Here is a 27,700-nt window from a genome sequence, read left to right as displayed (position 1 = left end):
ACTTGCTTTTCTAAAGGCAGTAATTGGAGGGGATTGTGATCAATAGGGTCTGTCTGAAAGGCCTGACCACTTCTAGGCTTACATTGTCTGCCGCAACCGGACCTCCAGTAATCAATATATCATTTGTGGGTCATATGCTGTTGCCTTCCCTCATATATATTGTACATGAGATCCTACACCAGAACTATCAATCTATTACTATACAATATTGTGATGTATGGAACATGACTTGACACTCTTGGGCTACTGGGCTGTATGTGATTGGATATAGGATTTCATATTTTCTTGTTTTCCGGATAAGGAAATATTGAACATGAGAATATCCCTTTAAGATTTTTTTAGGATTTTAAAAAAAATACATGACCCATTCAGGTTCACCATGTTCGGCCGAACCCAGTCCTGAAAGTTCGGTTTGGGTCCAGGTGCCCAAACTCAAATACTCACCCCTAGTGCTAACATGTGAAATCAGTGCTGGCAGCTGTTGTAGTTGTTCCCCTCCACCATTTTTCTTAGAAGCATCGCTCCTCTGATGTCATTGGAGTGTGCCTACCCTAGGAAAAATGGTGGTGCACACACTTTTCTTAAACAGTTAAAATCTGCAATCACTACTGGCAGACGGATGGGCCTGAACACCAGATCCGAACGCAGACTCCTTGCTGAAGTCTAGATTTGGTCCAGGGACAGTTAGTGTGAATATGGAGATACCAGATTTTTTGAGTTTTGTTATGTCATAATACATTTACATTTTTTTTTACTCTTGTCCAAAAAAAAGTTGCATATTCTGATGCCCATAACTTTTGTAGCCTTCAGTGTACAGTGCTGGAAAAGGTTTTGCAGGACAAGACGATGTTGTTATTGATACATTTTTATTGATCACTTTTTATTCAAATTTGGCGAAATATTTGCAATTTATAGAACAGAATTGTATAACTAGATATAGGTCAAGTAAATGTAGCAGAGGTTGGATACAGAGAATAGCAAGTAATTAAATGAGATCACAGGGAACAGGTATGAGGAGACTAATATAAGCAGCAATGTGTAATGCGAGTGGGCAGATATATATAAAGGAGTTCCTGGATGCCTCCCACAGCAGCTGACTGGATAGGACATCCGTCACTCTAGTAGCCCTTGCTGAACAGGACTGGGCTGCAGAAGCTGGGTATGGCTCATTCAATCCCAACACAGCAGCAACCATAGAGACAGTTCACATTCATATACACGCAAAACACAGAAAAGAATCACCGCTTTCTAAGCCACCTTCTGCAGACAGCAGGCAATGATGGTGCGGATGTTACAATATGCTGAAGCTAAATTAGAAAGATGAAAGGTATGGAGTTACACTGACTTTGCACCTTCCCTTCTATGCAGAATAGAGGCAGTTTGTACAACCTGCTTTTAAGTGAATTGAAGATCACTGTTTAGAGCGACTGAGCATGCCCGTCCACCAGCTCTCAGCTCAGAAGGTGGACGTACACATCGCTAAACATTTTAAATATCCAACTATGAAAGTAAATATCAGAACTGTCCAATTAATGCACATAAAAGGTCAATATTTTTATCATGTTTGCAATAAATGTAAAGCTCACTGGTGATAAGGGATGTAAACTGAAAACAATAAAAAAATTTTGATTCAAGAAAATAAAAAAAATTTCCTTGATTCTCTATTATATGATACATTTTTTATGCAGTAGACAGTGTAGGAGCTAACAGTGATCTCCTCTCAGTACAATTCCAGTCACGCCACTTTTGTATTTTTGACAGATGATCTAGTTCTTGTGGCTTCTCAATCTTTCTCCCATGTGCCCATGATGAAATAATCTATAAGAATAGGTAGATGATGAAGCTGAATAGTGCAGCTCCGTGATTGACCATCGCAGTGGCCAAAATTTAGAGTATCAATCAACTAACTGTGGTGAGGAACAGCGCTCTACCAGACCGTTGATTGATGAGCACCTCCTGACCTTACAATGCGAAATCGTATATATTTATATAAAATTAAGGTGCTCTCCCGAGGACGGCAAAATTAGCAAGAAAAAGATTTGATTATAACTGTGATTTGGATCATAAGAGCCACGGAGGAAAAGTTTTGTCCATGGACGAAAGACTGAAATCAGAGGAAATTGAGAAGACTGTAACATGTAGGGAAAGCTGTGAAACTTAACAAAAAGTTCAGTGCACAAAAAGAGAGTGCCGATCACCCACTGACCTAATATTACATTACCTGCCTGATGAAAATTGTTCCTTTCCACCGATGTGTAATTTCCTGACATCCTGATTCTAACATCCAATAATAATGCAAAAAAGGATTTATACAGTGCAACGCAAAAATGTTCAACCTCCCCAACCCAAAAGGGATCAACACAAAAAACTTTCCATTTAATTACAAACAATATTCATCCTTATGAATATGAAATGTGTACATTTTCCGAATGTAGGGGGTTACCAATAGTGGTAGCAGCCATAGCGGCTGCTACGGGGCCCTCAATATCGGGGATGGCCTGGCCACCAGATCCGGACTAAAGAATGGAGGATGTGCACCATTATCTACACGTTACGCTGCACATTGTACAGTATATTGTGTATATAACAGTGCGCATCATCCACAGTACAGAGCACAGGTAAGTTATTATCTGGAGAGGGGACAGCAGAATGACAGGACAGGAATCTCTCAGTTCTACTTCCTACCGTATACTTCCCCCGTATGATCTGTAACTACTGTGGCATCTGACAACCCCCTAGGATACGAAGACTGCCTCACATTTAGTATATACATGTTGTATGAGTGTATAAATGTATGTGTGTGATAATGCTGTGTATAATGTGTGTATATGTGTGTTTATGGTGTGTATGTCTGCATATATATGCTGTATGTGTCAGAGAGAGCCCCTTCCAATTTAAAAAATATACATATTTGTATAGTCACACATGCGAGTTTTAATCAAACATTTATACACTCATACACACACATACAGTGCCATATACAAAGTACAGAATATATACACACATACAGTATATACTGTACACACACCATATAGTGTTTACACATACAGCATATACACATCACATATATGTTATCTACGTAATATGTATATAATGGTGGACATCCTCAACTCTTTAGTGTGTCGGGGTGGATGCTGGGGCCCCCTGACACTGTGGGCCCCATAGCAGCTGCTAGTCATGCCCCTGGTATGTGAGCATTTATGCTGTTTGAGTGTATATGTTGTGTATATAATGCATGTTACATGTCTGTATATGTTTTGTGTGTGTTCATATGCTATATTTGTTTGTGCTGTATATGTAAATTCAAGAAACAAACTTTGAAATCCTCTCCAGATGGTACCGCACCCCAGTGGTACGTATATATATATAAGTTGTAATGACATCATGCTACGTATTTGGTGGGATTGCTCGGGGGTAAGGGAGCTTTGGAAGGCAGTGTTTGCACTCTATAAGAGGTTATGGTCAGACTTCACCCCTGTAAAACCAGAGATGGCTTTGCTCTCGATGTTCCCTGGCTCCATGTCCTCCATCACAAGGAGCTTCCTAAGGCACTGCCTTTCAGCGATGCGGATGATTATCCACAGTCTATGGAGGACCTCGGCAAATCTCCCTTGAGCCCAGTGGGCTGAAGCCCTTAATCATATCATGTGAATGGAGGAGATAAAAAGCCACAGACCATATGGTAGATCTCCAGATCTCAAGATACCAGGATTTGATCTCCATGGTTTGATCCTCGAGGTTCTGTGAAGTTTGGTACCTGGATAGAGGGCCGACTGTGGCAGGTTCCTACTATTGGAGCTGCTTTCTATTCCTTCCACTAATGATCATGGCTACTTACATATCTGCTCTTTCTTTTTTGTCCTTTTCTTGCGTGTTTTCCTACTTTTTCTAATGTCTATCCCCTAGTACAGTGGTGGCGAACCTATGGCACGGGTGCCAAAGGTGGCACTCGGAGCCCTTTCTGTGGGCACTCAGGCCATCACCAGAGATGACTCCAGGTATTTTCCTGCAGTCCCAGACAGACCAGGACTTGCTGTGCACAGAGCTATATTAAAGTGACAGCGCTACCTGGGACTACTGAAAGGAGTGGGAAGGTGTGGATGGATCTGGATTATCATTGTAACTCCTGCTCTGGCCCTGAAAATTCTTCCTGTTTATGGGACCTTAGAGGGAAGCTACAATGATCATCCAAATTTCTTCTATTTCCTGCTTTATTGGTGTCCTCAGGTGCTGATATGAATGAAAGATGTGACAGAGCAGGGAGTATAAATCACAAATTAAATTTTTGTGTTGGCACTTTGTGATAAATAAGTGGGACTTTGTTGTAGTTTGGGCACTTGGTCTCTAAAAGGTTCGCCATCACTGCCATAGTATCTTGTGTCCCTCTCGATGTGTGTGGACTATACCTTCTGTGTCTATGTGCTACATGTTGGTCTTTCCCCATGTTTCTGTGTTATTGGTGTAGAGTTAGATTTTTGGTTTTAGGTTAGATTTAGGTTTTTGGATTGTTTGTCCGTCTGGACCTTTGTTCAAACAGTCATTAAATCTCTATGTATTCCAAATACTTGTGTCTTATCAATGTGCCATTCATGTGTTATGTTGAGCTGCAAGCTTGTAAGATTATTTGTATACAATGTTTGACTGTTTGAGTTAATATTTGCTGTTTGCAACGGAAATGCTGTAGAGTATATGTGTGTATTTGCAGTGTTGTGTGCATGGTGTGTATATACCTTATGTATGTGTGAATATGCTGTATGTGTGTGTATATGCTGTTTATATGCTGTATGTGTGTGCATGGTGTGTGTATACTATCTGTATGTGTATATCTTCTGTATGTGTGTGCATATCTGCTGTATGTATGAATATGCTGTATGTGTGTGTATATGCTGTTTATATGCTGTATGTGTGTACATGCTGTTTATATGCTGTATGTGTGGGCATGGTGTGTGTATACTATCTGTATGTGTATATTTTTGTATGTGTGTGCATATCTGCTGTATGTGTGAATATGCTGTGTGTATATACTCTATGTATGTAGGTATATGCTCTCAGTGTGTGTATATTCTGTATGTGTGTATGATATCTATATGAGATATGCAAGTGTGTATATGTGTATGCAGTATGTGTATATATGGTGTAAGTATACAGTATGTCTAAGTATATGATGTGTATATACTATGTATATAAATATAATATTTATATGTGTGTGTATTTGAAGTGTATATACTGTAAAGCTGTATATTATGTGTATATGCATGTATATAAATGTATATATGAGTACATAAATGTGTGCATATGAGTGTACACATGTAGGTATGTGTGTTAAAGTGTATAAATGTGTGTGTATGTATAAATATATAACTGTGTATATATGACTGTATAAATCTGTGTGTTCATATATATGTGTGTGTATTTGTATACATTTTTTTTAAGGGGAAGGAGGCCTTATGCAGAATTCTACTAAGGGGGCCTTGCCTCTCCTAGTTACGCCCCTGTCCATAAGTTTCCAACACTCAAATCTTAAAGTGAATCTGTGCCCATTTAGGATTAAGAGCCATCCTCTTCCAGTAAAGTACAGCAAAAACATGCTGCTGTCTGTGATTTTGTGCTTAGTTTGTATTGTGTCCTGCACACTGCCTTATTCCACTATTGTCTTAAAGAGATTGTCCGAGAGCTATAAAAATTTAGGAGTTGGGTTGGGGAGAGCTTTATAAAAAAAAAAAAAAAAAATAAACATGTATTCACTCCGAGAATTTTCAGGGGGCCGGGCACGCACACCCTCCCACTGTCCAAACAATGTATCAGGTGTTGGCACATGGGTCACTGGGAGGGACGGAGGAGGTGGGTACACATTCGGATATATCCGCCACAGAGCTATGAATGGTGTATGAAGAGAGCTCATGGCCTGAACCCTCTTCATACTGAGATGCAAGCACCGACCGCGGGTATTAACCTCTCCTCTGCCACCGGCAAAGTCGCCGGCGGCACTTAAAACGCGGCGGCGCCCATTGGGGGCGGCGATTGGCTGCCACGACAGCCTCAGGTCTTTGTCAGACCCAAGGCTGAATGGTTTCTGCTACAATGAGCCAGCATATGCAAAACGCCATATACTGCAATACAGTAGCATTGCAGTAATTGGTAGGAATGATCTGACCATGTAGGGTTAATGTACCCTAGAGGGTCAAAGAAATGTAAAAAAAAAAGGAAAAACAAGGTTTAAAAAATTTGAAAAATGTATAAAAAAAATTCAAATCACCCCCCTTAGGTACACATTAGGTATCGCCGCGTCCCAAAATGCCCGCTCTATCAAAATATAAAAACACTTATTGCCGACGGTGACTTCCAAAACAAGAAATGGCGCCCAAATGTCCGAAATGCAGCTTTTACACCTTTTTACATGACATAAAAATGTAATAAAAAGCTATCAAAAGGTCACACAGTCCTCAAAATGGTAGCAATAAAATGTTTTTCTTTTTTTTACACATTCGTTAAATTTTTGAAAATGTATTAAAATACAATAAAACCTATATAAATTTGGTATCACCATGATAGTACCAAACCAAAGAATAAAGTACAGGTGTTATTTGGAGTGTACAGTGAGAGTCGTAAAAACTGAGCACATGCATTTTTTTAAAATTTTTCCACATTTGGAAATTTTTTCCTGCTTCCCAGTACCTGGAAGGGAATAATAAATAACATCACAGGAAAGTAAAATTTGATAAAGTAAAATAAGTCCACCTTTGAAGGTGGAGAGCGAGAAATGAGCGAAAAAACCCTGTGTCCTTAAGGGGTTAAAACCCTTTAATTGATTACCAACTCACCTGTACATCACCTGATGACTTTCTTCTAAGCTGTAGATAGTTAAAGGAAATCTACCATTTGTTTTCATGCATTGTGAACCAAACATACCTTTCGAATGCTATAGCTACAATGATGTAGAAACATATCTTGTTTAACCCCTGATCCGAGTGGTTTTGCTAAAAAAACAGTTATAAAATTCAGGACCTTGGGAAAGCTGGGTGCCTACATAAAAACATTACATAAACACACATTGCTTTCCTGAACTGTCAGACAGTACTAATCAACCTGAGCTGGATGACTCATACACAGCAGCTGGGGGATGGTACATCTATTGATTACTTCTGCCTGTCAGGGCAGACACAGTGATTACAGGGTTCTCTGAAGCAGTACATAATTAGGGTAAGAGGAGAAGAGTCGGATCAGCCACAGGAGCTACAGAGCCTCATTATCATAATTTTATAATTGATTTTTCAACAAAACCACTCAGTTCAGGGATTAAACAAGATATGTTTCTGCATCAGTGTAGCTGCAGCATTCTCAAGGTACTGTATATACTCGTGTATAAGCCGAGTTTTTCAACACAAAAAATGTGCTAAAAAATCCTCTACTCGGCTTATACAAGAGTCAATACACGAGCCCAGCCGGCAGGCACATAGTATGACGCGGTCGCTGCTGACGTCATACTATGCGACGGCCGGAAAAGAATATGCCGGCACCCTGCGGAAGACAGAAGAAGATAGAAGACAGAAGAGGATCCGCACTGACATCGGGGGAGCAGCGCGAACATCGGGAGAGCAGCGCTGCGCATCACGGCCACCGGAGGGTGAATATATATTTATTTTTTTTAGTGCTGGACTCGCTGTACACTTCACAGGGCAGGCTGGGCTGGCTGTATTATACTGGGGGCAGGCTGGACTGGCTGTATACATAAGGGGGCAGGCTGGGCTGGCTGTATTATACTGGGGCAGGCTGGGCTGGCTGTATACATAAGGGGGCAGGCTGGGCTGGCTGTATACATAAGGGGGCAGGCTGGGCTGGCTGTATACTTCTGGGGGCAGGCTGGGCTGGCTGTATACATAAGGGGGCAGGCTGGGCTGGCTGTATACATAAGGGGGCAGGCTGGGCTGGCTGTATACATAAGGGGTAGGCTGGGCTGGCTGTATACATAAGGGGGCAGGCTGGGCTGGCTGTATATTACTGGGGGCAGGCTGGGCTGGATGTATACTACAGGGGGCAGGCTGGGCTGGCTGTATACTTAAGGGGGCAGGCTGGGCTGGCTGTATAAAAAAAGGGGCGGCTGGGCTGGCTTTATACATAAGAGGGCAGGCTGGGCTGGCTGTATACTTAATGGGGCAGGCTGGGCTGGCTGTATACTACTGTGGGAAGGCTGAGCTGGCTGTATACTACTGGGGGCAGGCTGGGCTGGCTGTATACTAGAGGGGGCAGGCTGAGCTGGCTGTATACTACTGGGGGCAGGCTGGGCTGGCTGTATACTACAGGGGACAAGCTGGGCTGGCTGTATACTACAGGGGGCAGGCTGGGCTGGCTGTATACTACAGGGGGCAGGCTGGGCTGGCTGTATACATAAGGGGGCAGCTGGGCTGGCTTTATACATAAGAGGGCAGGCTGGGCTGGCTGTATACTTAATAGGGCAGGCTGGGCTGGCTGTATACTACTGGGGGAAGGCTGAGCTGGCTGTATACTACTGGGGGCAGGCTGGGCTGGCTGTATACTAGAGGGGGCAGGCTGAGCTGGCTGTATACTACTGGGGGCAGGCTGGGCTGGCTGTATACTACAGGGGGCAAGCTGGGCTGGCTGTATACTACAGGGGGCAGGCTGGGCTGGCTTTATACTACAGGGGGCAGGCTGGGCTGGCTGTATTATACTGGGGGCAGGCTGGGCTGGCTGTATACATAAGGGGGCAGGCTGGGCTGGCTGTATACATAAGGGGGCAGGCTGGGCTGTCTGTATACTTCTGGGGGCAGGCTGGGCTGGCTGTATACATAAGGGGGCAGGCTGGGCTGGCTGTATACATAAGGGGGCAGGCTGGGCTGGCTGTATACATAAGGGGCAGGCTGGGCTGGCTGTATACATAAGGGGGCAGGCTGGGCTGGCTGTATATTACTGGGGGCAGGCTGGGCTGGATGTATACTTAAGGGGGCAGGCTGGGCTGGCTGTATACTTAAGGGGGCAGGCTGGGCTGGCTGTATAAAAAAGGGGGCGGCTGGGCTGGCTTTATACATAAGAGGGCATGCTGGGCTGGCTGTATACTTAATGGGGCAGGCTGGGCTGGCTGTATACTACTGGGGGAAGGCTGAGCTGGCTGTATACTACTGGGGGCAGGCTGGGCTGGCTGTATACTAGAGGGGGCAGGCTGAGCTGGCTGTATACTACTGGGGGCAGGCTGGGCTGGCTGTATACTACAGAGGGGCAGGCTGGGCTGGCTGTATACTTAAGGGGGCAGACTGGGCTGGCTGTATAAAAAAGGGGGCGGCTGGGCTGGCTTTATACATAAGAGGGCAGACTGGTCTGGCTGTATACTTAATGGGGCAGGCTGGGCTGGCTGTATACTACTGGGGGAAGGCTGAGCTGGCTGTATACTACTGGGGGCAGGCTGGGCTGGCTGTATACTAGAGAAGGCAGGCTGAGCTGGCTGTATACTACTGGGGGCAGGCTGGGCTGGCTGTATACTACAGGGGGCAAGCTGGGCTGGCTGTATACTACAGGGGGCAGGCTGGGCTGGCTGTATACTACTGGGGACAGGCTGGGCTGGCTGTATATTACTGGGGGCAGGCTGGGCTGGCTGTATACTTAAGGGGGCAGGCTGGGCTGGCTGTATACTTAAGGGGGCAGGCTGAGCTGGCTGTATACTACAGGGGGCAGGCTGGGCTGGCTGTATATTACTGGGGGAAGGCTGGGCTGGCTGTATATTACTGGGGGCAGGCTGGGCTGGATGTATACTTAAGGGGGCAGGCTGGGCTGGCTGTATACTTAAGGGGGCAGGCTGGGCTGGCTGTATAAAAAAGGGGGCGGCTGGGCTGGCTTTATACATAAGAGGGCAGGCTGGGCTAGCTGTATACTTAATGGGGCAGGCTGGGCTGGCTGTATACTACTGGGGGCCGGCTGAGCTGGCTGTATACTACTGGGGGCAGGCTGGGCTGGCTGTATACTAGAGGGGGCAGGCTGAGCTGGCTGTATACTACTGGGGGCAAGCTGGGCTGGCTGTATACTACAGGGGGCAAGCTGGGCTGGCTGTATACTACAGGGGGCAAGCTGGGCTGGCTGTATACTACAGGGGGCAGGCTGGGCTGGCTGTATATTAATGGGGGCAGGCTGGCTATATACTACTGGGGGCAGACTGGCTATATACTACTGGGGGAAGGCTGGGCTGGCTGTATACTACTGGGGGCAGGCTGGCTGTATACTACATGGGGCAGGCTGGCCTGGCTGTATACTATAGGGGGCAGGCTGGGCTGGCTGTATACTACAGGGGGCAGGCTGGGCTGGCTGTATACTACTGGGGGCAGGCTGTATACTACAGGGGGCAGGCTGGGCTGGCTGTATACTACAGGGGGCAGGCTGGGCTGGCTGTATACTACTGGGGTCAGGTTGGCTATATACTACTAGGGACTTGCTGGCAATATACTGGGGGGGTGGGTCTGTGATTAATGCATTTCCCACCCTCGGCTTATACTCGAGTCAATAGGTTTTCCCAGTTTTTGGTGGTAAAATTAGGGGTCTCGGCTTATGCTCGGGTTGGCTTATACTGGAGTATATACGGTATGTTTGGTTCACAATGCATAAAAACAAATGGTTGATTTCCTTTAACTATCTACAGCCTAGAAGAAAGTCAGCAGGTGATGTACAGGTGAGTTGGTAATCAATTAAAGGGTTTTAACCCCTTAAGGACACAGGGTTTTTTTTGCTCATTTCTCACTCTCCACCTTCAAAAATACATAAAATTTTTTGTAAAGAGCCATGTGAGGACGTATTTTGTGGGTAACAAATTTTACTTTCCTGTGATGCTGGTAGATTTCCTCTAAGCTAACTGTGATGGTCCGGTTTTATGAGTGAATTGTCTCTCCACTTGCTATATGTTCTCTTTTGAACCTGTTAGCGCTTTCTGGACTTCCTTATTTTTGATTTTCTGACTCATGCATGTCTTCTGACCATCTGTTTGTCTTTTGATCTATCCATCTATCTATCTATCTATCTATCTATCTATCTATCTATCTATCTATCTATCTATTTCATATCTATCTATCTCATATCTATCTATCTATCTATTTCATATCTATCTATCTATCTCATATCCATCTATCTATCTATCTATCTATCTATCTATCTATCTATCTATTTCATATCTATCTATCTATCTATCTATCTCATATCTATCTATCTATCTATCTATCTCATATCTATCTATCATCTATCTATCTATCTATCCATCTCATATCTATCTATCTATCTATCTCATATTTATCTATCCATCCATCCATCTATCTATCTATCTATCTATCTATCTATCTATCTATCTATCCATCCATCCATCTATCTATCTATCTATCTATCTATCTATCCATCCATCTATCTATCTATATCTTTCTTCCCATTTACTACAATACATACTAATAAATGCCTGTATTAGTGCAAAAATATCTATGATTTGTGAAGCTGTGGGATTTGACATGAATAACATTGCAGCTTCTCCTCTTTGTAGTCCACATGTAAGGTGCAGGGATTGTTACAGTTTATAGAAAGGAGGTTTTTATTACCTCCCCAGAATGTAAGTCCTATCTATAAGAGTGGGTGAACAATGGGGCAGGGAACACCCTGGGTCAGGATCGTTCTCCATCTGCCAGCGCACTGGGTTATAATCCATGGCCTGACCTTTCCTCATGTTGTAACCTCAGTCTGATCAGAATGTTCTGTAGATCCTCCCCACGACAACTGCTCTACTTATAGTGACACATGCCATTCCTTCACTCACGGAGAAGCTTCAAGAACCCTCATTGATGTGTGAGAGACATTTGACCTTGTGAACTACCAACTGCTCCTGGGATACATAACACCTAATGAGAGGCCATGACATGGGACAGCCCATGGCCACCTAGGTCACCGACACAAAGCAAGAGGGAGTGAGTATAAACCATCCTTTATGTAGGTCAATATCCTCACCAGTACCACCCCCACCCACCATCAGATACTGGACTCTCCAGGCTGGAAACGATAGAAAAAAAATCAAGTTGGATGGAGATATTAGGCGCATGGCAGTGCCACGACATCCATAGGAAACACCTCATACCTCCATCATCTATACGTCGTCTTCTGGAACTGTGTATGGGGGTCACTATAAGACTAAGTTCACACTATTGTCAGAGTTTCCCTTATTTATCTCCATTAAAAACGAAAAAACACATGCTAAAGAAACTGAAATAATCGGAACATAACTGAAGACATCAGATAGTGGGCCACATTTATCACTTTTGTGTGCCTAAGTGTAGTAGTTGTGTCTAAATTCTGACGCACTGTTTTGCCAGAATTATCACCATCTGTGATAAGGTAATTTCCTGCCTCTTATTAATCACTTTACTTTAACGCAGTTTAGGCGCAATGTTAGATTCAGGCACTTACATGTGATCCTGCTACAAGCTCCTCTCTGCTTCTCCCACATCTCAGAATGAAGATAACACTCACAGCAGCACCCAGGTGTGTGACACCCAGCACCCAGTGACCTCCTCAGCAGTGGCTTCTCCTGGAGGGGATCCTCTGGTGCTGATCTTCTGCTGCACCCCTGTAATTCTGCACAGTATCCCCCTCAGACACTGTGCAGAATTACATGGGGGACACTTGTCTGTAGAATCTGCAACATTCTGCAAAGTTCTCAGCTCTTGCTTTGAGCTCAGGATTCTGCAGAATGTTTTGTAAATAGGTGATGAACTGTAAATAGAGTCTGCAGCTCCTGTCTGCAGAGTATCTCATGTCTGTATTATCTGTTCTAGTGTCTGGCTGAGCTTTGCTGCTAGAAATGAGCTGTTCTGCAAAGGGGCTCTGTGCTTTCTTCTCATTTAACGCCACCTTCGGGCTGGAGTGTTTTTGCACCCGTTTTTGCGCCTAAATGAAAACGTTGCAAGTGATGAATATCATTATGTGCAGCAAAACATCTGGATTGGTAAGATAGATGAGGGAAAGCTGCTTATTTTTGCTGCGCGGCTAGTTTGGCGTTTAGTTGCCAAAATGGCGCAAAAATGGTGCACAAAAACAACAGAAAAAATGAGTGATACATGTGGCCCAGTGTCTGTTTTTATTATGACAAATCATCAATTAATTTATTAAGCATTGGCTGGCACTATTGAGCGCCAGCCTATGATGGTGCCCCCGTCCACTGGCATGCATGGGATATATCAGTTGGCTCCAGTTTCCTGGAAAATCCAGTGAAGCGATGCACCAGCAGAGGATCTCTTCAGCACATCCAGTGTCCCTGCCCAACCAACATAGAGAGGTCACAATACCCAATTATGTGCCCAAGTGGCATAGAGGGCAGAGAGGTCACAATACACGATTCTGCGCCCAAACAGCAAAGAGGGCAGAGAGGTCACAATACCTGATTCTGTGCCCAACCGACATAGAGGGCAGAGAGGTCACAATACCCGATTCTGCGCCTAACCAGCATAGAGGGCAGAGGGGTCACAATACCCGATTCTGTGCCCAACCAATATAGAGGGCAGAGAGGTCACAATACCCAATTCTGTGCCCAACCGGCATTGGGGGCAGAGAGGTCACAATACCCGATTCTGCGCCCAACTAGCATAGATGGTAGAGAGGGCACAATTCCCGATACTGCGCCTAACCGGCATTGAGGGCAGAGAGGTCACAGTACCCGATTCTGCACCCAACCGTCATAGAGGGCAGAGGGGTCACAATACTCGGTTCTGCGCCCAACCAGCATAGAGGGCTGAGAAGTATAGAGAAGCGCTGGTGTATAATAAGTAACCGCATATCTATCTGATGTAATCACTTATTAAAAAAGCGCTCCTGTGCTATTCTTTTTACTATTTGAGGGGGGGTGGGGGGTAACGGACCCTGCTAAATACAAATTTGAATTCAGTTTTATAAGGACAATTTATCAGAAATATGCAAAAAGTTAAACATTTTGGAACATGCCATTAAAATTGTGATTTTTTTGCGATAAGACAGTGGGTGTTTTGGTTAGGTTAGGTTAGGTTAAGCCTCTGCTTAACTGGTTTCCTTTATATTAGTGCAGATTATAGATGAAATCTTCACCACCGGCTGATTGTGGTGCCCCCTAACCATTGCTGCCCTAGACATCTGCCTAGTTTGCCTAAATGGGAAAGTCATGTTTTCTGATGCCAGAAGTTTGCATTGTAATCCCCCCCCCCCCCCTTCCTCCCATTCTCTCGGTTCCCGGACATTTTGGAATGTCCTTAATAACATCATTGAGGGTTACATCAGTGCAAAGTTGTATGTTGTATTTGTGTTGGAGACAGCTGGCTGATATTGTAAGATAAACACGTCTCGGCTTTATACATTCGCACTCACCAGTACAGTAAAACAAAGCGCTGGCTGCCAAGTGCGAATCTGTTTCTCCGAGGTCTTTCATGGCGTGTAATTCAGCATATCTCTAATTATTGTAAATATTTAACTCTCGCAAGCAGGGCCTGACAATAAAGATAATGGCGAGCGCTCTCTGCGTTCAGCACTTTATACTTATGCAGATTTTCTTTTTTTTTTCTAAGGGTTAGTGAACCAGTCATCATTGCTTTACTGGCAGACATTAAAACCACCCCTCTATACCCCTCCGCCCGCAATAATATCAAAGCGTTTGGGAATGAGCGACGGATCCTTTGGAACGCAAAATGAATTCTTTATATTTATTTACCAAAAAAATAAGTAAATAAAAAACAAAAAAAAAATAAAAATGAAATCCTAAGCTGCTTTTTCACTCCAGCTCCACCAAGGGACAGCATGAGACCATGGCAAAAATTCTTAGCAAGAAATAACATGCGACTCCACTCTTCACCACTAGGGGGCAGTGATGTTTTTGAATTATTTTTTTTTATTATTGACTCCCAGGATTTTTGTATTTGCATTTTTTTTTTTTTTTTTGCAATGAAGATTATAATAAAGGCAAGGGAAGAAAAACAATAGAAGCTAGACGCCCCGTGACAAGGTTTCCTTCTGCATAATTCAATTCTAGCTGTGCTATATTTATACCCCTAGACTACAAGTAACTAAAAATCTTCCAGCACTAGCTAAATGCTGCACAAATAGTCTACATTTCCCAGGCAGAACCTTATAATTGAGACAAGAGGAGCTGCCTGTGCCATGAGGAGGATGCATGTGCCATAGTGATTGCATTGGCTGTGCTGTGATAGATGGAAGGATGCAGCCCTGATGATGGACACTTCTACATCATACAAATACATAGCATTCACTGACAGCTCTGGAAGAAGAGTCTGCTCTACATTTGTGCAATGCAGGGGCTAAAAAACAGTGTTTAAATAAATTTTAATAAGTATTAAAGGGCCTTCTCCACAATAATCTTGTGTAATTAGGGATATAACACTTGGCACTTCAACAATCACCATAGAGGAAAAGCTGTATGCAAATGGGCTCTTCACATCTCCCTTCTTTGTGATGCTGTTTGGACTGGCTTTTTTTGATTTTAATGATATGGTGCAATGGGTAACTTAAAATTAATTACAAGGTTCTTGACTAAAATGGGGGAAGGCAGAGCTATTAAAAGTGGTTAGGATGCAGAGAACCACCTGCGCTTGGCACCAGTCAATGGTAGACAGCAAGGACTCAGGCTGGAGGAGGCATCTGAGCTCTACTGGGACTACAGGATCACACCTACCATGGAGGAGAAGTCACACACCTGAGGGGACAGTGCCTGACCAGCAGCTGGAAGGTAGAGTATGACACACACAGGAGGGGAGCATTGTATTACTACACAACATGTCTACATAGTATCCAGTCTGTGATAGTATCCATTCTAGATATATTGTTTAGGCACAATAAGTGGTGAGGATTATATAGTATATTTTCATATTATCTATTAGATGTTAGATAGAATAGTTAATAGATAGATAAATAGATGGATTGAAGATAGATAAATAGAATATGTATTAGATAGATAGATGACAGATAGATAAATAAATAGATAGAACAGGTGATAGAGAGGTATCAGATAAATTGATACATAGATAAATACTGTAGAAATAATAAAAAAGTATATATATATTAGATATAAATGTGATACTGTAGATTCATTTCTATATAGATAGATATAACATAGATGATTGTTCTATAGATAGATAGATAGATATGATATGGATAGATATGAGATAAATAGATACTGTAGATAATTAGATAGAATATAGATAGATAGATTAATTAATTATAAATGTATACGTGTGTCTAATATATATAATGGATAGATTGTATAAATTGTAATACCAGGTAAACATATATATGAGTTTGATTAATGTCCAAATAGATAATTATTAGATACAGTATGTAGATAAATAGATAGTTATTAGATCTATAGATAAATAGATAGTTATGATATACAGTATGTAGATAAATAGATAAATTATTATTATTTATTAGATAGATAGATGGATCTTTATTAGATACAGTAGATAAATAGTTATTAGATAGATAGATAGATAGATATGAGATAGATAGATAGATAGATAGATAGATAGATAGATATGAGATAGATAGATAGATAGATAGATAGATAGATAGATATGAGATAGATAGATAGATAGATAGATAGATAGATAGATATGAGATAGATAGATAGATAGATAGATAGATAGATATGAGATAGATAGATAGATCAGTATGAGATACAGTATATAGTATGAGATACAGTATATAGATAGATATGGACACAGATAAGTTATAATACACTGGAGATCATCGAAGTAAATGTATTTTACAGGTTTGAAAAGCAAACCAAAAGAAACATAAAATCACCTAAAATATTTAAAACATAGATAATAATTTTATATTTCAAACGATATAATACACATACTCACTATAGATAGCATAATACACAGAGAATATGTATAACTCTTTGCCTCACTAGCCCTGTTTTTTTAGAAATATTCCTCACCTGTTTTAGTGTGGTTATGGCAAGTTTCCCTTTTTCTTTTTATTTTTTTTCGCTTTTGTCTAATTGTAAAAAAAAAATATTTTATTTTTTTCCAAAGTAGCTTTTTACATTTATTATTGCTTTGTTTGCATTTATTGTTACCTGTGGAACCCTCCCTGCCCTCCCACCATACTGGATGTCTAGGTGTATAGGGGGATATAAATAGAAAATATAGGGAGGATATTATTAATGATGAGGTTTCCCTGTAATTAGGGGAAGCACTTCACAGTAATGGCCTGTATACAGAGGGATTCATTTTTGGAGGCTGAAGTGGATGGAGTTTACTCAGCAGTCATCTCATTTACACAGGGTCTATCTACATGGAGATATGGAGGGGCTCTGGGGGGCTGCACTGGAGAGTTTGGAAGTTGGAGGAAAGCTTGTGATTTATTCTTCTCTATCAGTGATTAATGTGGGTTAATGAGCTAATCTCACATCTATTATTTACAGCTAAAGTGGACAAGGGGAGACTCTACTGATCACTGGGGTCAAGAGAAAAAAAACTGCTATTTTAGAATTTTTTGCATCAATATAATATAGCTATACTATATATGTGTATATATGTTTCTATCCTTTAATATGCAAATATACATGTATATAATTAAATAAATCTAAAGAGAGAGAGAAAGAGAGAAAGATTAGTGAATTAGTGTGTCCTATAAAATTATATATATATATGATGTATATATTTACTAAATATAAAAGAAAGAATCTTTTGCTATGCTCTACCCATCCAGGCTATTTCCTTTTTTGCTTAACTTTAGTTATTATTTAGTCTTACTTTTCATTTTTCTTATAATTATATTCATCAATGTTATTTTTTATTTTGTTATATTGTTTACATTTTTTTCCATGTTGTTTCTTTTTCCCCATCTTTATTTCATCATTTTATTTTCTATTGTTTTTTTTTCTTTTGTCTCATCTTCTTCTTGTTTTCATTGATATATTATTTGTGTTTGTTTTTGTTTTGCCTTTAATTATTATGTACAATTATATATGACTTTATTTTTATTTCCTATTGTTTTTGCTTATTTTTAGTTTGTCTTATTTTTTTATCATTATAGTCATTGGTATGTTTTTTTATTTTCTATATTTTTTCTTTTAATTTTGTCGTTTTTTGTTATTATATTCATTCATTTATTTATTTATTATGATTGTTATAAGATTTTTTAAAAATGTTGTCTTATTTTCTTTTTTGTTATTATATATTCATTTATTTTTGTCTTTATAGTGTGTTTTTATGTTAAAAAGGAAGGTAACACAGGGTGGTTGGTGGCTGGTACTCTAAAGATCTAATTTTTTTTCCAAAAATAATATATAAAAATGAAAAGCTGTAATAAAGAATCAGGAATAAACCCTTAATTGACATGTTACACACTCTGTACAGTATGGAACGAAAACAAAATTATAATCCTTGAATCTTTTATGTAAAATCCAGGCTTCCTGTAAATTCCCTTTAGTGACCCTTAACACCACTCAGCGCCCCCTGAACAGAGGCAGTAAATTAACCCTTGGTTGTATATTATCAGTTCATGTGAATGACTACAATGTCACCAAACCATAAAACCTGGAGTGTTCAGAAAAAGAGCTTTCATTTCCCACCAAGGAGAAGGAGAGAAAGAGGAAGAGAAGGAGGAGAAGAAGAAGAGGGCTGCAGCTTTTCCAATGATATCACTCCTTCCCCAGACAAATGATTTATTTATATGGCTTTTACAATACTATAAAGTTCAGGGAATTTTACCAGAATATTGTTAACAAAAAGAAAATAAATGATAAAAAAATGACTAAAAATGTTTTCTTCCTCCAATCATTTCTACAATAAAGTCGCTGGATCTTTGTCCTGGGGTTGGAAGCTGTGAGCAGCAGATTATTAATCTCTTCTTTATTCCATTGGCTAGAAATAGATTGGGAATGTTATCGTGGATTATTATGATCATTTTTTAATGTCTGACAGATGGAACTGTGCTGTAGAAAAACACTCACACTAACACTTGTTAGCAGGTTTTTTTTTAATGTAATGTTTTTAATTTTATTAATTTTTTTTGCATTTTTTTAAATTCCTCTCATTCTTTTTTTATTCTTCTTCCTATTTTTTTTGTTATTTTAGAATTTAAAAACGTGTATTTCTTATTTTATTTCTATGATGTTGAACACATTTATTTATCTTATTTCTCACTTATTGTAGCAGGTTTTTCTAATGTTGGAAATGAAATGTGAGTCAATGTCATGTGTCTGCTCAGTTGCTAATCTTGTTATACACACAAACATATATATATATATTCAGAAATAATGTATGTAATGTATATTATATAGTCATAGTAATATAATCAAAGATTGATAGACAGATAATGTAAATAGATACATTCTGTAGATATATATAAATACAATCGGAAGATAGATAGAGAGATAGATAGATAGATAGATAGATAGATAGATAGATAGATAGATAGATAGATAGATAAATAGATAGATACATAGATACATAGATACATAGATACTGTAGATGATGACATAGATACTCTAGATATAATATATATAGATAGAAAGAATAGATAGATATTGTATATATATATATGGATCGATAGATACTGATAGATAAAAATAGATAAAAAGATAAATAAGTAAATACTGTAGATAGTGACAGTTTAGACAGATAATAGATAGATAAATAGATAGATAGATACATAGATAGATAGATAGATAGATAGATAGATAGATAGATAGATATGAGATAGATAAATAGATAGATAAATAGATAGATAGATAGATAGATAGATAGATAGATAGATAGATAGATACATATGGCTTTTCTCATGTAGGTATTTTACATCCCTCATTCCCAGTTCCCAGTGATGACGTCACTGGCCGATGACGTCACAGGCTGACTGCAGTGGGTCTGGGTTGTCAGGCTGCTGAGTTGCAGGAATTTGGTCATTTATTTGCAGATATTGACACGAATATGAATGGTTTGTTTACCCCTGGATGAGGGCAGGACACACACACAGGACACATTGTGCATCAGATGTTGTGGCATCGATTGAAATAATAGACACATTATTGTGATTTGTCCTGACATGAGGCTGGACTTCTACATCTCCTCTGTATTGATCCTGCCTGTGGTCCAGACACATGGAATTGATAGAATTTCTCCATCCCCATCAGGGCTGGAGGGGGACTGGGAGGACTGGGGGGACTGGGGGCTTGTGTGTGCCCTGGACTGGGCTCTGCCTCCATGTGTTTCCACTTTACACATTGCAGAACCAGCACAGACAATGGTGCCAGAGACATTGCGGATAGAAGGAGACTTGTGGAGGCAGGGAGACACAGCACAGGCAGCTCCAAGGCTTGGAGAAAGACAAAAGGAAACCTGCATGAAAGGATGGATGGATGGAGGGGTGTCGTTACAGTGTAGCAGGGGACGAGGGGCAGCTCCTAGCGTGCATAGTCTGCACAGACACAACTGGGACTGGATGGACGATAGGGGGCGCTAAAGAGGCGGCTGTGATTGACTACAGAATCCTGCCCACAGGTAGGTAGCAGCATGTGGGTCCTGCCTGGTGGAAGGAGACTGTATAGACACTGGCTAGTCCACTGCCTGCAGGTAAGTGGTCATGTCACAGCGCTACAGCTCAGTCCTCCATCACGTCCTCTCTCTATATATATTCGTCAGTAAATGTTTCCTATAGTCATCACAGGCTCCATGTAACTTTCATTTTCTCTTCATTTTTCTCTCTTATACATGTTCTTATCCCAGAAACCCATTATTGTCACAACTCCATTCACCGTCTTTCTTTCTTTCTTTCTTTCTTCTCATTCTCTTACTTACCTGCCGGATCTCCCTATCTCTCTCTTTTGTCTTCCCCTCCTCCTCTCTTCTTTCTCTTCTCTCATCCCTCACACTTTCACTCTCTTCACTCTTCATCTCTCTCTTTCTCCTTCCCTCATTCTGCATTTTCTTAATCTCTAATCCCTATTCTATATTTTCCCCTTCTGTTTTCCCTTATCCTTCCTTAGTATGTATTTCTCACTCCCTCTTTCCTCTTTCCTCCCCAGCCCCAGCTCTGGTCCTCCATGCAGACCCCTGGCTGCTATCACTGTGACTGTCTTAGAAATTGTCCTGTGTGTCCCATATGCCAAGTGCATAGCATGGTGCTGCCACTCTGCCAGATTGCAGGAAAAGTAAAAGGGGAGGATTGTGGATTTAATGGCAGTGAAAGTATTAAGGGGGATCAGATCCAGAAGGAAGGAGAGACACTCTGAACATCTGTCTAATGCAGCCAATACAAATGACATTAGTGATATTGGAGAGAGGGAGCTTGCAGCCCTGTGAGCTGGGATTACAAGGGCAGACACAATCCGATTAGACACTGCTCCTCTGCTGCCAGTCACAGAGCAGCAACCTGCAAGATAATCACTGCTTAACCCCTTCACCGCCAGCACAGGCTCACACCTATAGAAGATGTATATACAGCACTCTCTACTACTACATACTTCTCTATATTTATCTAACTTCCCATATTAAATGTATCTCTCTAATATATATATATATATATTTATGTAACTATCGGCCTCTATCTTTTTAGCTATCCATTTGTCTAGCTTTCTTTCTTTCTTTCTCTATTTCTCTTTATCCAACAATCACGGATCATAGATAAATAACATGTTTTTTAAAGCTATTTACCATATCTGTCTAGGTTTCTATCTATTATTTATATGACCCACTATTTATTTATTTATCTGATTAAGTATAAACTATTCATACACCTAAATTCTACCTTAAATCTATCTATCTATCTATCTATCTATCTATCTATCTATCTATCATCTATCTATCTATCTATCTATCTATCTATCTATCTATCTATCTATCTATCATCTATCTCCTATCTATCTATCTATCTCTCTATCTATCTATCTATCTATCTATCTATCTATCTATCTATCTATCATCTATCTATCTATCATCTATCTATCATCTATCTATCTATCTATCTATCTATCTATCTATCTATCTATCTATCTATCTATCTATCTATCTATTATGTATTCTCTCTCTCCTATTTATTGATTATCTATACGGTATCTATCTTCTATCCATATATCTATAAACAAAGGAAAAAAATCAGTACTCTGATTAATAGGGGAAAAAAGTCCTCTTTTATTCCATATCCAAAAGTTGCAATGTTTTGGCTCAGCTGAGCCTTTCTCAAGCTATCTATCCATCTATCTATCTATCTATCTATCTATCTATCTATCTATACATCTATTATCTATCTATCTATCTATACATCTATTATCTATCTATCTATCTATCTATACATCTATTATCTATCTATCTATCTATCTATCTATCTATCTATCTATCTGTCTGTCTATCCATATCTATCCATATATCAATCTATTATGTATCCTGTATCTCTCTCTATCCATCTATTCTGTATTCATCATCTATATTTATATAAATCTGCATGCTGTATAGTAGTGAAAAAATTGTATCTTTTATTCAATTTCCAAAGTGGAATTTCTAAAGCTATCTATCCTCCATCTGTCTATTATCTATCTGTCCATCTATTTATCAATCTATTGTGTATCCTGTATCTCTATCTATCATCTATATCTATCTATTATCTATCTATCTATCTATGTCCTATCTATCTATCTCATATCTATCTATCTATCTATCTATCATCTATCTATCTATCTATCTATCTATCTATCTATCTATCTATCTCCTATCTATCTATCTATCTATCTATGTACTATCTATCTATCTATCTATCTATCTATCTATCTATCTATCTATCTATCTATCATCTATCATCTATCTATCTATCTATCTATCATCTATCTATCTATCTATCTATCTATCTATCTATCTATCTATCTATTATCTATCTATCTATCTATCTATCTATCTATCTATCATCTCTATCTCCCATGGCTGTGTATAAGAGTTATCAGCTCTGGCAGTAGGCTGTACACACATGGCCCGGTGCCTGATGGGTAATCCTGTATATTGTACATGTGCCTGGAGTTCTCCTTTATTACATCACAGGGAGAATCTGATGTAAACAGCCGGGGCCTGGATGGTCAGTGGAGCGTGTGATGGACAGCATGGAACTAAATATCTCCTAAAATCTTTCCCAGTGTAACAGCCTGACCTCCACTGTGAGGGTGAAATGGACCATTCAGATGGATGTGACTGAATCCAGGCCCAGCATGGAGAGGTTAATAGAAGATTATTAAGTGTTGTGCTGGGGAGCGGCCGCCATCAGAAAATTATTCAAATCAAATCAATTACAAGGAATTTCTTAGCAGAAGAGGAGCAGGTCACCCGTACAATGCAGATGTGTCTGCAAAAATCAACGTAAAGTTCTTATCAAATCTTATCAGAGGTGGAGGACTTCTATCTTTTTATTAAAAAGCTGGGTGGTAATGGACATGGCGCCAGCAGGGTCACAAAATTCCTCCAAACTCTATGTATTATCTATTTATGTACATATGGAGCAATAGGAAGCATAAAAGTATCTCTAGAGATCCCATCTAATTATTATTACACAGAGGTTTATATTTACCACAAAGTAGGACACTCAGAGACTCATCATACAGAGATACCCTGAACGAGCAGTGATGCAGCTCTATAACCTGCTGCCTGCAGATAGGACACTATGTACAATCTGCTCAGCTCCTCCTGCTCTATAACCTGCTGCCTGCAGATAGGACACTATGTACAATCTGCTCAGCTCCTCCTGCTGTATAACCTGCTGCCTGCAGATAGGACACTATGTACAATCTGCTCAGCTCCTCCTGCTCTATAACATGCTGCCTGCAGATAGGACACTATGTACAATCTGCTCAGCTCCTCCTGCTCTATAACATGCTGCCTGCAGATAGGACACTATGTACAATCTGCTCAGCTCCTCCTGCTCTATAACATGCTGCCTGCAGAGAGGGCACTATGTACAACCTGCTCAGCTCCTCCTGCTCTATAACATGCTGCCTGCAGATAGGACACTATGTACAATATACTCAGCTCCTCCTGCTCTATAACATACTGCCTGCAGAGAAGACACTATGTACAATCTGCTCAGCTCCTCCTGCTCTATAACATGCTGCCTGCAGATAGGACACTATGTTCAATCTGCTCATCTCCTCCTGCTCTATAACATGTTGCCTGCAGAGAGGACACTATGTACAACCTGCTCAGCTCCTCCTGCTCTATAACATGCTGCCTGCAGAGAGGACACTATGTACAATCTGCTCAGCTCCTCCTGCTCTATAACATGCTGCCTGCAGATAGGACACTATGTACAATATACTCAGCTCCTCCTGCTCTATAACATACTGCCTGCAGAGAGGACACAATGTACAATCTGCTCAGCTCCTCCTGCTCTATAACATGCTGCCTGCAGAAAGGACACTATGTACAATCTGCTCAACTCCTCCTTCTCTATAACATGCTGCATGCAGATAGGACACTATGTACAATATACTCAGCTCCTCCTGCTCTATAACATGCTGCCTGCAGAAAGGACACTATGTACAATCTACTCAGCTCATCCTGCTCTATACCATACTGTCTGCAGATAGGACACTATGTACAATCTGCTCAGCTCATCCTGCTCTATAACATGCTGCCTGCAGATAGGACACAATGTACAATCTGCACAGCTCCTCCTGCTCTATAACATGCTGCCTGCAGATAGGACACTATGTACAATATGCTCAGCTCCTCCTGCTCTATAACATTCTGCCTGCAGAGAGGACACTGTGTGCAATCTCCTCAGCACCTCCTGCTCTATAACATGCTGCCTGCAGATAGGACACTAGGTACAATCTGCTAATCTCATCCTGCTCTATAACATGCTGCCTGCGGATAGGACACTATTCTCTAGATCGGATACTATTTATCATCTGATCACCTCTTGCAATGACATTGAAACATTACCTTCTACAGTCCTGTGTCTGTTCCTTTTAGAAGAAAATTGCTGGTTTGGCTTTTGTGTCCCTAGGCTTCTTGAAGTGAGACATTGGTGTAGATGGAGCTGCTTCATTTAAAGCGAATATGTCACCACACCACACCTCCAAACCCATTTACTGTAGCTTCTTCTGTAATATATACGTATAAAAGCAGACAGTAAGGTAACCCTGCTTCCTGCAGTCAGGTAACCCCGCCTCTTGAAGTCAGGTAAATCTGCCTCCTGCAGTCAGAAAGCCCCACCTCCACAATCAGGAAACCACACCACCTGCAGTCAGTCTGCTCTGCCCACTCCACGCACCTGGCCCAGACCTGACTACTAGATCTCCAGATAGCCAGAGAATGACATCACAATTAAGAGGCATGGCTGGATCGGGTGCATGGACTGGGCAGAGCAGACTGGCTGCAGGAGATTGGGGTTAACTGACTGCAGGAGAAGGGGTACACTGACTAGAGGAGGCGGGGTTACCTGACTCTGGGAGGCAGGGTTACCTGACTGCAGGAGATGGGGCTTACCTGACTCTAGGAGGCGGGGTTACCTGACTACAGGAGGTGCCATGACTGTTTCTTTCAAAAGAATAAAAGATTATTTTTCATTCATGCTGCAACCTAGAAATATGTTAAAAACCTCCAGGGGACGTACATATTACAAAAGAAGGTCCTGTTTGTAGGCTTGGGGGGGCTTAAGGTTCAAGTTCTTAATTTTCCATTTCTCACCCTGGAAACTACAGCCGGAAATCAGGACTGACAGTGCGGCAGTGGTGGGGTGAGCGAGCCCTGGTTCTTTATACATACAGGGGTACGGCACTGATATAAGACAATGGGAGTACCAAGAAAGAAGTATAAGATCCCCCCCCCCAAAGCCCGGTTATATGTTTTTCATAAATACATTAACATATGATAAATGTGCCCCCATAATATAGTACAGTACAAACATATATCAGTTTACACCCCCACACCCTATGTTATACGTTCTATCATGTCCAATCTACACCCTCCAGGCTGTGGAGAAGGCTATAGTCTCCCTCTTGCTACATCCACACATTTACGCATCTATCTCTCCACCATTCGTCTTGGTAGACCCCCTGCCCCCTCTGTGTCTCTCCTCTTTCGCTCTCACTTATCTCCACTGTATCTCATTATTTGCAGGTAAACATTGTATTCTGTTCCTACGAGCTCAGCACTGACAACCTGACAATTTTGGTCGATGGTCTCTTGAAGTCGGAGCGAGGATGATGAATCTGTTGCCTCGTACATCTGTCTTTTTTGAGAATAGTCATTAATGAGCTGGGAAATGTTTTTACAGTGAATTATCTTTATGCCGGTCCTAAAATGTTCAATAAATATTTTAAAAAAAAACTCATTCCTTGTTGTCCTCTTTGGGTGAATTTTCTGGCATCTTATACATTGCCCATAGGGATGTCTACAGATTATGAATGGCATTGGCCTTCCTATGCCTTTAAAACAATCTCCCATACTGCTCTGTCCAGCTTAAAGGGGATTTCCAGCAATAAAAGGGGTTGTCAACATATAAAACACTTTACCAGGGTAAGTATAAGACCCTAATAGGGTCACCAATAATAAACTTACTCTGTTAAAATTTGCCATTCTCCACAAGGAGACACGGATTACATGGCCCGCGCCAGAATAGACGAACACCAGACAGCTCCATATGTAATGTAGTAGAGCCCCATTCTCCCATTCACTTCCTTAAGAGCAGCCTCTCCATAAAACATGGTGGCCACTACATAATAGAAAGCTGATTGGTAGGGGTGTTGCCTGATTTACCACAGAGATCTCCAATAAATTCCTTATAGTAAGGATAAGTAAATGATAATAACTTGGTAAACCTCCAGGGAACACTTACATACCCTCCTCCTGGTTCCCTTGTTGTTTTGGTACTTTAGGTTTAAGGCTTTGTGCCTGACCTGAAGTTCTCACTGGTCAATAGACCTGCTCCATTCACTGACCGGCCTTCCCGGACATGAGGTGTCACTTCCTATGTTGTTCCATGGTCTGAGGGGGTGAAGAAATGAAGTGGATCCCATGATTCCCTAACACCCAGAGTTGTGCGCAGGCCTAAAAACCAGATATGCCAGGGAAAACCAGATGTACCAGAGATATGCCAGGTAGTCTGTGTCTTGTTTTTCTTACCCCAGAACAGGTCACCTATTGGTTTTCTATTTTCACGGCCAACCCGTTTAAGCTTTTAAAAAGTTATTATCATCTAGACCCACAAATTTGATGTGTATTATGCACCATGGTGTCCCAACATCCTCTGATGCACTACTGGATTTCAACATGCCCGATTCTTTTTAGGGGATTTCGGACCCTCTCTTCATGTACATTTAATACAACTTGTAATCCTGAAAACAGGCGCAGAAGCCGGGAATTGTGACTTCTACCCCCTGTACGTCACGTGGCCATGGAGTTGTCGGTGCTGTGTATTGCTATGGGCCATCGCGGGGAGTTGGTGCCCCCTCAGGATGGGACACAGTTGCACCTTTATTTTTTGGTGCACTTTGTTTCATGCCGTTGCAACAGAATTGTGGCTCAGCTCACTAATAATTTTGTCCCAAACTCCGACTAAGCCCCTTTTTTAAAGTGTTGGGCAGCCACAATACAAAAGTGGCGCAAACACTTCATAAATCCATGTGCAAGCTCCAATGACACTTTTTTTTAGTGCAAACTCAAACCAAAAACTGGCGCAGACACAATGATATATCCGGGCCAGT

The 27,700-nt window shown here is 41.1% G+C and overlaps 1 long non-coding RNA gene across 2 annotated transcripts; it reads left to right on the top strand.

Moving 5' to 3' along the window:
• The first annotated feature begins 20,178 nt into the window (after positions 1-20,178).
• Positions 20,179-26,297, top strand: LOC140118420 (uncharacterized). 2 transcript variants are annotated; one of them, XR_011853195.1, is made up of 3 exons: positions 20,179-20,516; positions 23,043-23,214; positions 26,115-26,297. It is a non-coding gene; the product is annotated as an uncharacterized lncRNA (long non-coding RNA). The 2 variants fall into 2 exon arrangements; XR_011853194.1 differs by having other exon boundaries at positions 20,180-20,588.
• Positions 26,298-27,700: the final 1,403 nt, after the last annotated feature.

Source organism: Engystomops pustulosus, chromosome 1 (genome assembly GCF_040894005.1).
Source record: "Engystomops pustulosus chromosome 1, aEngPut4.maternal, whole genome shotgun sequence".
Taxonomy (NCBI): Eukaryota; Metazoa; Chordata; class Amphibia; order Anura; family Leptodactylidae; genus Engystomops; species Engystomops pustulosus.
Note: the sequence above shows the minus strand (reverse complement) of the source record. Positions and strands in the feature narration are given on the sequence as shown.